Source organism: Panthera tigris, chromosome B3 (genome assembly GCF_018350195.1).
Source record: "Panthera tigris isolate Pti1 chromosome B3, P.tigris_Pti1_mat1.1, whole genome shotgun sequence".
In the NCBI taxonomy this organism is placed as follows: domain Eukaryota; kingdom Metazoa; phylum Chordata; class Mammalia; order Carnivora; family Felidae; genus Panthera; species Panthera tigris.
In genome coordinates, this window is record NC_056665.1 from 71,194,878 (window position 1) to 71,207,670 (window position 12,793).

Sequence of the window (12,793 nt, forward strand, 5' to 3'; positions counted from 1 at the left end):
TGTGGGTGGGGTAAAACCTTCAAAGAATAGGATAAAACTTAATATGCCCAGCAACCTCTAGGAAAGGTAGGTGAAAATATGAGTGGAATGCATTGCTTCTGAAATGCATTGATTTCTGCCTCTGCCTGCTCTTCTCAAGCCATGAGCATGGTGTCTGCCTTTATCCCCCTGAAGTCTACTGGAATCTTCGGTGCCATTCTGTCCTCTGCCCTTTTCTGTTTTGCTTCAACCCCCAAAGTCTTCTAGGTTAGTCGGTATCTTACCAAGAGGCTTGGGGGAAAAGGAGAAAATGCAATAGAGTCTAGGGCCATCTTAAGAGTATATTTTTGAGGAGGAGTACAAGAGGGCTCCGTCTCAGCAACCAGGAGTTAGATGATGATTTAGGGAGGTGGAGAGGACTGTGGTTGGCTGGTGTTTAGGAGACAATCCAAGCTCACATAGCAAAATTCAAAGTCTGCCTGTATATCAAGGCAAAGTTTGGGGAGGGTATCAATCTTCCATCTGCCTCCTGTTTTCCCTCCCCACATTACCAGGAATCTCACCACACTCTACTCTCATCCTTTCTTCATGTTAAGACCTGTAAGCTCCCTCAACTCTTTCCTCTGTGCTCCTCACTTGCTCCTGCCTCCCTATAGGAGTAGGGGATATCATTCCCCCTCTTCCTGGAACCATCCCCCAATGACCACCATGCCTTGTTATAGTGGTTGTGCCAGAATAAACTGTACCCAGTAGTTGGCTTTTTTAGGAAAAGCTATGGCAGGAGCCATGAACCTATGTGAGGCTATCTGCTCACGTTCTGTATTGTGATAGCTTTCATCCTTACTGGTGAGTACTTCTTCTCCACCCTCACACAGGGCTTCATTAATCACCTTTCCCCTCATGGCCCTCACTGCCCTACCTCTGACTTTTAGGGCTTGACCCTAAAGCCTCTTTTCTAGATCTCTAGTCCTGAAAGTGGAAGTCTGTTAACTTGGTGATGGTATGCATGGAAATTGGAGGGGGGAGTAGGGAATAGGGAGCATGGGGGAAGGAAGCCAGAATATGATGATGTCCTTGTCTCTCTAGACTTCAATCCCATGACTCATTTGGAGACCAACCTCCTGACCTTGCATCTCTTCCAAAGCTGACGTGAACACCACCCTATCATCTCCAACTTTTTCCTTTGCTCCTATCCCCTTGTCAACTTTGGTAGTTTTCATGCCTCCCTTAACTGGGTGCCTGGATAGTATGGGCACGTATTAGTATGCAGTTATACTAACAGGGCTGGGAGGACCTCAGAGACAGGAGCATCCTTGGGGTGCAAGAGTGGGTGGTACTGAGGCTAGGACAATGGATTGGCTGCATTTACTCTCCCCTGCAGTCTAGTGCCCTTCTTTTCACAAGTACAGCCCCTGGCTCACCCTCCTGGGCTTTCTGCTCTGCCTGCTTATCACATTCCTTCTCACCTGGTGGGCAGCACTCACTGCTATGTTGCTTATCCTTTGGCTACTGCTCTTTATATTCTACAAGAAACCTGGTGAATAAGTGGGCAGGTGGGTAAGGGAGTGAGGGAGTGTGATATGGCATGAGGTTGACACCCATAAGAAGCCCAGAATTACCAACAGTAACTCATTTCCTTTCCTACCTGAGAAATGAGGCCCCACCTCTAATCATTCTGCACCACCCCTTCCTCAGCAGATGTGAACTGGAGCTCTTCAGTCCAGGTGAGCATCTATCACATGGCACTATCCTATTCAGTGAACTTGACCAACGTGCAGGACCATGTCAAGAACTTCTGGTGAGATTGAACACTGGTGTCCTCCGAAATGGATCTTACCTGCGTGAGTTTAGATGGTACAACGTTTATAATTTTTAAAATTAATTGCCAATATTTAACATGCATCTGGTAATTTGGGGCCTCCATCCCACATGAGCTGGAGCTGAGTAGCTGCTGTCCCGTGGGATACGGCACTGATTCTTCAGTTTGCCACAGTTCCCACCTGGTCCACTTTATTCTTTGATATTATATAATGACTGTTTCTTAAAGGCTTCTGAGATTTCAATCCCTGCTCTAGCCATAAAAGGAAACCAGCTTCCCAAAATCTAGGAGGGGCCGTGAGGAAAAGGAAGGAAACAGAATTCTAGCAGGGTAGATGGAGTAAGCCTCCCTGAGGAAGGATGCTCCATGGCAGAGCAGATGCCACAGGAATCACAGCTACCAGCTTCCCTTGTGCTCTGAGATGGAAAAGCCTAATACTCTTGGTTTCTCTCTAAAATCCCCCAGCAGGTGGGGAGGAGCTGATCTCTATTCCTTGCTGAAACTGGAATTCTTTTTTCTACAGCTAAAAGGCTTTTGAAGACTTAGTAGCCTTATACAGGTACAACAGCCACCACCAAAGGGGGAACCTGAAATGTACTTTTCTCAACACTCCTGTTCCTTCAGGCTACACCTCTGAGCAGGACTTACAGGCAAATAAAAAGCAGGTATGTAGGAACAGGGCCAGCAAATGGGGAAATAGTCTCAGAGTAGGAACTGACCATGGTGCTCTCCTGTCCTCTGCTCATTCTTCCTAATCATGTAGTCAGAGTGGCACATATCTTCATGAAGTCCTGTGGCAATATTCCCAGGATGCTGCCCTCATAGACATGTGAGTCTGGGGAAATTCCAAACCACAGAGTAAAGGCCCCAAGGGTAGGGCTCATCTGATGATTAGGTAAACTGAGGAACAGGTTCCCTTCCTCACACTGCCTTTTGTTGACAGGAGCCTACCTTTGATCCCTCAGTCACCCTGCCTTGGGGCCCTATACATGACTTGATTGGATGCTATCTAGGGGCCTGACAACCCCCCCCCCACTGCCTTCATCTGTGGAAATCAGCAGGACACAATGATCTTGTATACTGTCAATAAGAGACTCAGGAGAGACTGAGCTAGGAAGAGGACTTTAAAAGTTAGGACCCAAGGAGCCATGATTTTAGTCTCTTGGTTCTATAAACTGTGAGACTATCTTGGGAAGCCTCAGCCAAGAGCCCAAAGCTCCCTAAGGAAAGAAGTCTCCTAATAAGCAGTACCAGCTGGGTCTACAGTGCTAAATGTCTTCCCTCTAGGATCCACTCCATCCTATAATAGTAATAAAAACTTATAAATAAATACCCAAAGCTACTGTATAACATACTTGATTCCTATTTATAAAATTAACTCCCCAAGCCTAGAGGGAACAGATCATTCTTGTACTCAAGTATATTCAAGGAGAGGAATTTATCTTTCTACTTGTGTCCCACTCTATCTTCCACTGTCAAATTTCTGATTTTAAATGTCCATGTTTTAGTGTATTTTCAACCCTCTATGGGTCTTTGTCCATGAAAATGTCTTTATCAGCACTTTTTACTTAGTAAGTAACTGAAAACATATTCTTTTCCTAAGGGCATATAATCCCAATTCTTTTTATCTTTTGGCCCAAGTCTTACATTTATAGTCTTTGATTATCTCTTTGGTTTACCTCTGCATCAATTTATTCATTCATTCAGCAAATGCTGAGTGTCCACCCTATTCTAAGTACTGGGAGATGACATGGCAATGAATCAAACAAGATAAAAATCCCTTCCGCTCAGGGAATTTGTACTCTAACAGGAGGAGTCAAACAACAAACATAAATAAAACTATTAAATTAGAAGGTGGTAAGTGCTAATAATAAAGCAGAAAAAAGGAGGGAAACAAAGGCAAAACATCATAATGCAAGACTTAGAGAACTCAGTGACTTATAAAAAGGAATAAAATTGGAATCATAGGAGTCCCAGAAGATGAAGAGAGAGAAAAAGGGGCAGAAGGTTTATGTGAGCAAATTACAGCAGAAAACTTTCCTAATCTGGGGAAGGACACAGACATCAAAATCCAAGAAGCACAGAGAACTCTCAGTAGATTCAATGAAAACCAACCATCACCAAGGCATACTGTAGTCAAATTCACAAAATACACAGATGATGAAAGAATTATGAAAGCAACAAGGGTAAAAAGTCCTTAACCTATAAGGGAAGACAGATCAGGTTTGCAGCAGACCTATCCACAGAAACTTGGCAGGCCAGAAAGCAGTGGTAGGATATTTTCAATGTGCTGAATCAGAAAAATATGCAGCCAAGAATTCTTTATCCAGCAAGGCTGCCATTCAAAATAGAAGGAGAGATAAACCATTTTCCAGACAAATGAAAATTAACCATCCCTGCAAGAAATTTTAAGGGGAACCCTTTGAGTGGAGAAGACAAAACAAAACAAAAAAGACCAAAACCAACAAAGACTAAGGATGAGTACTCACTCTAAATGTCAATAGACTAAACACTTCAATCAAAAGATATAGGATATCAGAATGGATAAGAAAACAAGACCCATCTATATGCTGCTTACAAGAGATTCATTTTAGACACAAAGACACCAGCAGATTGAAAGTAAGGGGAGGGAGAACCATCTATCATGCTATTGGTGGTCAAAAGAAAGCTGAAGTAGCCATACTTATATCAGACAAACTAGATTTTAAAATAAAGACTATGACAAGAGATGAATAAGGGCATTATATTGTAATTAAGGGGTCTATCCCCCAAGAAGATCTAACAATTATAAATATGTATGCTCCCAACGTGGAAGAACCCAAATATATAAATCAATTAACCACAAACATAAAGAAACTCATTGATAATAATACCATAACAGTAGGGGACAGATGGCCAGATCATCCAAGCAGATATCTACAAGGAAACAATAGTTCTGAATGACACACTGGACCAGATGGACTTAACAGATATATTCAGAACATTTCATCCTAAAGCAGCAGAATACACATTCTTCTTGAGTGTACATGGAACATTCTTCAGAACAGATCACATACTGGGTCACAAATCAGTCTTCGACAGGTACAAAAAGATCAAGATCATACCTTGCATATTTTCAGACCACAACGCTATGACTCGAGAAACCAACCACAAGAAAAGTTTGGAAAGACCATGAATAGTTGGAGATTAAAGAACATCCTACTAAAGAATGAATGGGTGAACCAAGAAATTAAATAGGAAATTAAAAAGTACATGGAAAACCAATGAAAATAAAAACACGATCAAAACTAAGAGGCAACTGACAGAATGGGAGAAGATATTTGCAAACAACATACCAGATGAAGGGTTAGTATCCAAAATCTATAAAGAACTTATCAAACTCAACACCCAAAAAATAATCCAGTGAAGAAATGGGCAAAAGACATGAATATACACTTCTCCAAGGAAGACATCCAGATGGCCAACCGACACATGAAAAAATGCTCAACATCACTCATCATCAGGGAAATACAAATCAAAACCACAATGAGATACCACTTCACACCTGTCAGAATGGCTAACATTAACAACTCAGGCAACAACAGATGTTGGCAAGGATGTGGAGAAAGAGGAACCCTTTTGCACTGAATGCAGACTGGTGCAGCCACTCTAGAAAACAGTATGGAGGTTCTTCAAAAGGTTAAAAATACAACTACCCTACGACCCAGCAATTGCACTACTAAATATATATCTAAGGATACAGGTATGCTGTTTCAGAGGCGCACATGCACCCCAGTGTTTATAGCAGCACTATCAACAATAGCCAAAGTATGGAAAGAGCCCAAATATCCATCAATGGATGAATGGGTAAAGAAGATGTGGTATACATATACAATGGAGTATTACTCGGCAATCAAAAAGAATGAAATCTTGCAACTACGTGGGTGGAACCAGAGGGTGTTATGCTAAGCAAAATTAGTCAGAGAAAGACAAATATCATATGACTTCACTCTTATGAGGACTTTAAAATATAAAACAGATGAACATAAGGAAAGGGAAGCAAAAATAATATAGAAACTGGGAGGGGGACAAAACATAAGAGATTTTTAAATATGCAGAACAGAGAGTTACTGGAGAGGTTGTGGGAGGGGGGATAGGCGAAATGGGTAAGAGGCATTAAGGAATCTACTCCTGAAATCACTGTTGCAATATATGCTAACTAACTTGGATATAAATTAAAAAATAAATTAAAAAAACTTAGGGGAAAAAAAAAAAGAAAAACACAACAACCAAAAACCTCTGGGATGCAGCAAAGCAGTCATAAGAGAGGAGTATGTAGCAATCCAGACCTTCCTAAAGAAAGAAGGTCACAAATATACAACCTAACCTTACACCTAGAAGAGCTGGAAAAAGAACAGCAAATAAGGCCCAAAACTAGCAAATAAGGGAAATAATAAAGATTAGAACAGAAATCAATGCTATTGAAATAAAAACAAAAAACAAAAAACGAATAAGCAAAAACAAACAAACAGTAGAGCAGATCAATGAAACCAGGAGCTGATTCTTTGAAAGAATTAACAAAACTGATAAACCCCTAGCCAGATTGATCAAAAAGAAAATGGAAAGGACCCAAATAAATAAAATGATGAATGAAAGAGGAGAGATCACAACCAACACCACAGAAATACAAATAATGAGAGAATATTATGAACAATTATATGCCAACAAATTGGGCAATCTGGTAGAAATGGACAAATTCCTAGAAACATATAAACTACCAAAACTAAAACAGGAATAAACAGAATTTGGAACAAACCCATAACTAGTAAAGAAATTGAATCACCAATCAAAAATCTCCTAACAAACAAGAGTCCAGGGCCAGATGGCTTTCCAGGGGAATTGTACCAAACACTTAAAGAAGGATTAACACCTATTCTTTTGAAGCTATTCCAAAAAATAGAAATGGAAGGAAAACTTCCAAAGTCATTCTACAAGGCTAGCATTACCTTGAGTCCAAATCAGACAAAGACGCCACTAAAAAGGAGAATTACAGACCAATTTCCCTGATGAACATGGATGCAAAAATCTCAATAAGGCACTAGCAAACCAGATCCAACAAAACATTAAAAGAATTATTCACAACGATCAAGTGGGATTTATTCCTGGGATACAGGGCTGATTCAATATCTGCAAACCAATCAATGTGATACATCACATTAATAAAAGAAAGGACAAGAATCACATGATCCTCTCAATAGATGCAGAGAAAGCATTTGACAAAATACAGCATCCTTTCTTGATAAAAACCCTCAAGAAAGTAGGGATAGAAGGATCATACCTCAAGATCATACAGGCCATATATTAAAGACCCACTGCTAATATCATCCTCAATGGGGAAAAACTGAGAGCTTTCCCCCTAAGGTCAGTAACACGACAAGGATGTCCACTCTCACCACTGTTATCCAACATAGAATTGGAAGTCCTAGCCTCAGCAATCAGACAACGCAAAGAAATAAAAGGCATCCAAATCAGCCAGGAGGAGGTTAAATTTTCACTCTTTGCAGACAACGCGATACTCTGTGGAAAACCAAAAAGACTCCCCTAAAAAGCTGCTAGAACTGATACATTCAGCAAAGTTGCAGGATATAAAATCAATGTACAGAAATTGGTTGCATTTCTATATACCAATAATAAAGCAGCAGGAAGAGAAATCAAGGAATCGATCCCGTTTACAATTTCATTGAAAACCATAAAATACCTAGGAATAAACCAAACCAGAAAGGTGAGAAGTCTATACACTGAAAACTATTGAAAGTTTATGAAAGAAATTGAAGAAGACACACTAAAAAAATGGAAATAAACATTCCATCCTCATGGATTAGAGGAACAACTATTGTTAAAATGCCGATACCACCCAAAGCAATCTACATATTCAATACAATTCCTATCAAAACAACACCAGCATTTTTCACAGAGCTAGAACAAACAATCCTAAAATTTGTGAAACTAGAAAAGACCCCCAATAGCCAAAGCAATCCTGAAAAAGAAAACCAAAGCTGGAGGCATCACAATTCCAGACTTAAAGCTGTATTATAAAGTTGTCATCATCAAGACAGTATGGTACTAGCACAAGAACAGACACATAGATCAATGGAACAGAAAAGAGAACCCAGAAATGGACCCACAAACGTATGGCCAACTAATCTTTGACAAAGCAGGAAAGAATATCCAATGGAAAAAAGACAGTCTCTTCAGCAAATGGTGTTGGGAAAACTGGACAGAGACATGAAGAATGAACTTGAACCACTCTCTTAAACCATACACAAAAATAAACTCAAAATGGATGAAAGACCTAAATGTAACACAGGATGTAAGACATCATAATCCTGGAGGAGAAAACAGGCAACAACCTCTTTGATCTTGGGTGCAGCAATTTTTTACTTGACATAAGGAAAACAAAAGCAAAAGTGAACTATTGGGACATCATCAAAATAAAAAGCTTCTGCACAGTGAAGGAAACAATGAGTAAAACTAAAAGGCAACCAACAGCATGGGAGAAGATATTTGTAATATAATATAGATGTATCTATGTTATATCTATCTATAAAGAACTTATCAAACTCAACACCCAAAAAAGAAATAATCCAGTAAAGAAATGGGCAAAAGACATGAATAGACACCTCCAAAGACATCCAGATGGCTAACAGACACATGAAAAAATGCTCAACATCACTCCTCATTCGGGAAATACAAATCAAAACCACAATGAGATACCACTTCACACCTGTTAGAATGGGTAAAATTAACTCAGGCAACAAGGATGTTGGCAAGGATGTGGAGAAAGAGGAACCCTTTTGCACTGCTGGTGGGAATGCAAACTGGTGGAGCCACTCTGGAAAACAGTATGGAGGTCCCTCAAAAAATTAAAAATACAACTACCCTATGACCCAGCAATTGTACTACTAGGTATTTATCCAAAGGATACAGTAGTGCTGATTCAAAGGGGCACATGCACCCCAATGTTTATAGCAGCACTATCAACAATAGCCTAAGTATGGAAAGAGCCCAAATGTCCATCAATAGATGAATGGATAAAGAAGATATTACTCGGATAATATATATGGAATGGAATATTACTTGGCAATCAAAAAGAATGAAATCTTGCCATTTGCAACAACGTGGACAGAACTAGAGTGTAGTACATTAAAGGAAACAAGTCAGAGAAAGTCAAATACGAGATGATTTCACTCAAATATGGAATTTAAGATACAAAACAGATGAACATAGGGAAGGGAAGCAAAAATAAAACAAGGAGGGAGAAAAACCCTAAGAGACTCTTAAATACATATAACAAACTGAGGGCTGCTGGTGGGGTTTTGAGTGGGCGGATGGGCTAAAGGGCAAGGGGCATTAAGGAGGAGACTTGGGATAAGCACTGGGTGTTATATGTAAGTGATGAATCACTAAATTCTATTCCTGAAATTAAAATAAAGAAAAAAAAAAAAAAAAAAAAAAAGGTGGTTAAGTACTATAAAGATAAATAACAGAGAAGGGGGATAGAAAGTGCTGGAGGGGTGCAATTTTAAGTAGGGTTGTCAGAAAAACCTCACTAAAAGAAGAAAAGTTGACCAAAGACGTAAGATTATGGGACTGATGGAGCAAGCTATAGCTGAGGGAAGAACTTTCTAGGCAGAGAAAGCAACAAGTATGAAGACCTTGAGGGACTGGTACACCTTCAGTGTTGAAGGAAAAACAAAAAGGCCAATGTTGCTGGAGCAGGGTGAACAAGGTGAGTAGCAGGAAATGAGGTCAAAGCAGTAAGTGGGGAGAGGAGGGCAGATCCTGGAGGGTCTCACTTGCCTTTAAAGGACTCTAGTTTTTACTCCAATATAGGAAGACATAGAGGGTTTTGAGCAAAAGAGTCACATAACTTGGCTTCTATGTTAACACTATTCAGTCTGGCTGCTGTGTTAAAAATGGACTGTAAGTGGGCAGTTGTGGAAGCAGATACATCAGCTACTGCAGAAGTCTTGGAGATAGAGAATTCTGGCTTGCTCTAGGGTGGAAGCAGTGGAAGTAAGAAGAAACAGGATTCTGGATACATTCTGAAGTTAAAGTCTATGTGATTTGATGAACCGGAGATGGAAAAGAGGTGTCAGGTAACATCAGGGTGCTTTGACATGGACAATTATTAGGACGGGGTTGTCATTCACTGAAATAGGGAAGACAGCAGCAGTTAAAGGGGAGCAAAAAAGTCCAGCGTTTTGTATGTTAAATTTGAGATATCTATTAGGTATCCAAGTTGAAATGCCGATTGGCAGCTAGATATTCAGAACAGACTTCCAGTTTGGAGCTAAAAATTGGGAGTCATCCACACTGACATGGTTTTAATGTGTAAGACTGGATGAGCTCACTGTAAGTGTGTGTGTGTGTAAATAAATACAGAAGCGGTCCAAGGACTGGATTCTAGAGTTACTAGGTTGTAGAAATGAGGAGAAACCAGCAAAGGAAACAAAGGGCAGTCAGTAAACTAGAAGGCAAACCAGAGAACATGTCCTAAAGCCAAGTAAAGAAGGGCTTTCAAAGAGGGAGTGTCGAATGTTGCTATGCGGGATGAAGGTGAATACGCCATCAGATATGTGAAGTCATTGGTGACCTTGATAAGAACAGTCTTGGTGGAGCGAACTTAACAAGGAATTGATTGTGAGGGAGTAGAAACAACTCTTTTAAGATGTTTTGCTATAAAACGGAACAGAAAAACGGGAAGCAACTGAAAGGTGAAATGGGGTCAAGAGGCGTTCATGTATTTGTAAGATGAGGAAAATGACAGCATATTTGTGTGCTGAGAGGAAGATCTAGGAAAGAAAGGCAAATGTTGACTCTAAAAAAATGAGAGAGGCGACTGGGTGGCTCAGTCAGTTAGGCCTCCAACTGTGGCTCTGGTCATGATCTCATAGTCGGTGGGTTTGAGCCCCACATAGGGCTCTGTGCTGACAGTTCAGAGCCTGGAGCCTGCTTTGGATTCTGTGTCTCCCTCTCTCTCTGCCCCTCCTTACTCACCTTCTGTCTCTCTCTCAAAAATAAATATTAAAAAAATTTAAATAAATAAATAAAAATGAGAGGGAACTGCTGAGAGATGTCCTGAAAGGTTAGAGGATGGAATCTACCATTAAGTAGTTAGACAGGAGCATGGATAGTTTGTTCATAGCAGTTTCTCAACCTTGGTTTCAAGCCTAGATAATTCTTTGTGTGGGGAGCTGTTCTGTGCACTGCAGGTATTTTGCAGCATCTCTGGTTTCTACCCAGTAGTCCTGCGTTCCAGTTGTGACAACCAAACCTCTGGGGAGCAAATTCAATCCCAGCTGAGTATACAGTAAGAGTTATTAATAGTATACTGGTATATACTAGCAGGAGGGAAAGCGGAGTACATGCGTATAAATACTGGAAGGTGATTAGATGTAGTGGTGGGAGCTTGTGAACATTTTCTAATTGCTTTTTTTTTCTAATTTTTTTAATGTTTATTTATTTTTGAGAGAGAGAGCAAGACAGCACGAGCAGGGAAGGCGCAGAGAGAGACAGAGACAGAATCCAAAGCAGATTCCAGGCTCTGAGCTATCAGCACAGACAGAGCCTGACATGGGCTTGAACTCACAAACAGTGAGATCATGACCTGAGTCAAAGTCGGATGCTCAACCGACTGAGCTACCCAGGCACCCGTACATTTTCTGATTGCTTCTATTTTCTCACTAACATAGCAGCCAACGTAGAGTGAGAATGGGGGGGAAGATATGGGAGATTTGAGGTGTCAGCAGGCATAATAAAAGTTACCAGAAACAAGGCAAGCGAAAGGACTAGGGAACATAAAGGACCCGCTTGAGTGTCAGGGTTGAATTTAAAGTAAGACAGGTCAACCTGGCTGTTTTTTTGCTGGCCCGTTTAGCTGCATGGGTCTAGGAATCAAGTAGGTGAAGAGGTGAGGCTGATGAAAGCCAGAGAGGTGAGGGAGGCGAGGTGTTTGCAGTGAAGTGCTCATGACTGGAGTTTAGCTGGAGGGAAATGAAGACTTGTAGGGGATGAGGTCAGTGGAAAGGAAGAGCAACAGATTGTAGGGCCTGATGAAGAGATGAATTGTTGGATTCAGTGCACTAAAGGGAATGAGCTACAAAAATAGGAGGGATGTCTCAGAATGAAATATGGAGGAGCTGTAGGCCTCCACTAGGACCAAGGGAATGAGTGGCTGAAGTGGGGGTGGAGGACACGATCACGGGAGGAGCACAGGGCTGAGGCCAGAGCATTAGAAGGATCACCTACACGGGTACTAAAATCATCAGGATTTGACAGGAGTGGTTGCGGCACGGTACAGTTAACGGATGACATGTGTTTCAAAGCTCAGATGTGTTAGGGGTGAGAGAGAATAGATCAAACATAGTATGAGGAGAAAAGAGGTCACCCACACCACCCTCTCCAGGGCCAATGGATGTGGGTGAGAAAATACCATCATTAGACACAGTAGGAGAAGCAGAGTTCTCAGGGGGAAACCAGGGTCCTGAACAGGAACGTAAAGAGAACACTCAGAAAACAGGATGAGGATGTAGGCAATTTTACTACTAATCAGTTTAGTTCCAGAGAGCACAAAAGAATTTCAGGAGGAACAAATAAGGGGCGGAGAGTAACAGTTATTAGAGTGCAAAGCTGAGAGGAGACTTGCTGGTTTGGGTCTCCTCGTGGTGCTGGACAAACAAGATAAAGGGCAGGATGTTAGTTCCAGAGGGCTGTGGTAGGGAGGGAGGTGGATCTGGGGCAACCCTTCAAATCCACCAGGGGAAGTATATGTAGGAGCATGTGGGAGTAAGTGCAAGGAGGAGGGACAGCTTTGCTCTTGAGTTACAAATTCGTACAAAATTAGACCTGGCCCCAGGCTATTCTGAGACAAGTCCTGAGTACCTACTCCAAAGAATTTAAATGGGGTGACAAACACAAAGCACTCAGCATAGAGCCTGACACTGAAATAGTATT